This window comes from Moschus berezovskii, chromosome 20 (assembly GCF_049115385.1).
Source record: "Moschus berezovskii isolate FMDL1 chromosome 20, NW_MosBer_1.0, whole genome shotgun sequence".
NCBI classification, from domain to species: Eukaryota; Metazoa; Chordata; class Mammalia; order Artiodactyla; family Moschidae; genus Moschus; species Moschus berezovskii.
This window is the reverse complement of record NC_142479.1, coordinates 17,822,741-17,825,643: the sequence shown is the minus strand read 5'-3', so window position 1 is coordinate 17,825,643 and position 2,903 is coordinate 17,822,741. Positions and strand designations below refer to the sequence as shown.

At 44.4% G+C, this 2,903-nt stretch overlaps 1 pseudogene; it reads left to right on the top strand.

Annotated features, from left to right (window-relative positions):
* The first annotated feature begins 1,619 nt into the window (after positions 1 to 1,619).
* LOC129536440 (NEDD8-conjugating enzyme UBE2F-like) lies at positions 1,620 to 2,308 on the top strand (annotated as a pseudogene).
* The last annotated feature ends 595 nt before the right edge of the window (positions 2,309 to 2,903 follow it).

Sequence of the window (2,903 nt, the reverse complement as noted above, 5' to 3'; positions counted from 1 at the left end):
AGTTGAAAATCACTGGGCTAGAACTTCTGGAACAATATGAACAGTAGTATCCTAGTCATCCTTGTTTTTTAAGAGATGATCATTTACTGACTATTTAATATAGGTCAGGTACAAACTCTTGGCATTGTATATCAATATTTCCCTTTAACAAATAGTTTTTAAAAGACTGAGTAAAATGTCCATAGATGCAGAGAACGTAAGTATTACAGTCAGGATTCAAATTCGAATCTAATTCTAGCCATTTCTCATAATTACATAGTTAAATAAGGCCTAATATAGGGAGATTTTGAAATACTTTCTCTAGTAATTTGACAAACCGTACTTTCTAATAAACGGCCCCGACAATATCTCTCACCCCACATGAGCCCCTGTGACGTGACTGTGACAGTCACTCCACCGAGAGGTAGTGCCTACGTCCCCTCACTGTAAGCCAGGGCGGCCTCTGCCCACACCCAGAAGTGATACTCTGTCACTCCTAGGACCAAGTCACAGAAGAGAATACCGCTTCCTGTTCCTCCAGAGGCTCAGCTCAGTTTCTAGACACCATGACGTGAGGGAGCCCAGGAAGACTTGAAAGGGATCCAAAGGCCCTAGCCCACAGACCAGGTTGAATTCCTGGCTGGCAGCAGAACTAGCTTGCCAGCCATGCAAGTGCGTCATCTTGAAAGCAGATCCTCTAATCCACCATCTCCATACCCCATTAAGCTGCCCCAGCAAACACTGCATGGAGCAGAGGTGAGTTGGCTTCACTGAGATCTTCCTAAGTTGCAGATACACAAGCAAACCAAATAATGGTTGTTGTTTCAAGACATTAAGGTTTGGGGTGGTTTGTTAAGCAATAATAGATAACTAAAACAGAAGACATACATTCTATACACCAGAAAAGGTGAAAAAATTCTACTAACAATTAGGTTTTTGAATATACAGATTATATATATTAGTATCAAGAACAAAAATACATTGACAGAGCAAAAAGACAACCTACTGAATGGAAGAAAACATTTGCAAATGGTATGACTGATAAGGGGTTAATATCCAACATATATAAAAAGCTCGTGTAACTCTACATTAAAAAAAACCTCAGTTGAAAAACGAGCAGTAGAACTGAATAGACATTTTCCAAAGGGGAAATGCAGGTGGCTAACAGGCACATGAGGAAATGCAAATCAAAACCTCAATGAGATATCACCTAACACCTGTCAGAATGGCTATGATCCAAAAGAACACAAATAACAAATGTTGGCCAGGACATGGGGAAAAGGGAACCTTGTTACACTTTTGGCGGGAATGTACTTTCGTGCAGCCACTGTGGAAAACAGTAAGGAGAGTACTAAAAAAAATAAAAATAGAATTACTGTATGATCCAGCAATTCCACTCCTGGGTGTATATCCCAAAAAAAAAAACACCACTAATTCAAAAAGACAAATGCACTCCAATGTTCGTAGCAGCATTATTTATAATTGCCAAGATATGGAAACAGCCTAAGTGTCTGTCAACAGATGAACGGATAAAGATGTGGCACAGGTGAGGGGCTGAGTCTCGACATCACCTGCCCACCACGGTGCTGGGCAATGGCCTGCTTTGCCTGTCTCCAGGGCCCAGGATAAATATAGCGGTGATGCTGACGCTGGCAAGCTAACTGAAGCACGAGGACAGTCTCAAAGGTCCTGGGCGTCAGCCACAGCCTTTGACTCCACTCAGCGGGTTTCTGTGACAGACAGGCTGTTTGTTAAAGAGGTTGCAGAACTTGAAGCTAATTTACCTTATAGGTGTAAAGTGCATTTTTCTGACCCAAGCGAGCTTCATTGATTTCAGCTGTCACCCCAGATAAAGGTTACTAACAGGATGGAAAATTTCCGCTTGAAGCCGAAGTTTTCAGTGCCTACAACACAGTGCCTCCCAAAATGAACTGCTTGACCCAGGTCTGGCACCCCAGCTCCACAGGTGAGATACATCTCAGGGCACTGACTGGGCCCCCACAAGGATGCTGAAGGATGTTGTTTGGGGACTAAACTGTTTACTGATCCTTTGAATTTTGGTGATCCACTGGATATAGAAGCAGCAGAACATCATTTAGGGGACAAGGAGGGCTTCTGGAATAAAGGGGAAGACTACATTAAGCTCTACACCAGAGGATACAGGGAGAGGACTGCAGGGCCCTGGACTGTGCCTTAGAAGTTGGTCTCCAACTGAAACCAGAAGGGCGCCTCCTCCCCAGTCCTCAGCTCCCCTCAGTCCCACTGGGCCATCCGAGTCCTGTGACCATGTTGTCCCGAGGAAGAGCCTCTTCCAGACCACCCACTGCAGACAGAGACACCACATAAATATAGCCAGAAAATATATTTGGGGTTCTAAAAGAGTTATCTGCTTACCTTAAGATGCTTATTTTTTGAAACTATACTGCATGGACTGTTGATGAGATTCTTGAGAAATTGTATTGAACTCAGCATTGAGGCTTGAATTTGCTTTTCCCCCTCTTAGAGTTAGTCCTTACACGGGTGTTGCTAAAGATGTGCTCAGCGCAGTTCATAGATTGGCGCTCAGAACCCCGCTACAGTCTGTGATTGGTGGCGAATTCTCGCAGCTGCTCCCACGAATGTCGGCCCTACTTAGATGCCGTGAAACTTCCCAGAGTACAGAGCCGTTCACTGTAGAGCTCTTACTGTAATGTGTATTTTACTGAATTTTGAAGAAATAATCCATGTTCCAGGGCTTCCCTTGTGGCTCCGAGGATGAAGAGTCCGCATGCGATGCGCGAGACCCGTGTTTGATCCTTAGGTTGAGAAAATTCCTTGGCGGAGAGCATGGCAACCCCCTCCAGTATTCTTGCCTGGAGAATCCTCATGGACAGAAGAGCCTGGCGGGCTACAGTTATAGGGTCTCAAAGAGTCAGACACGACTG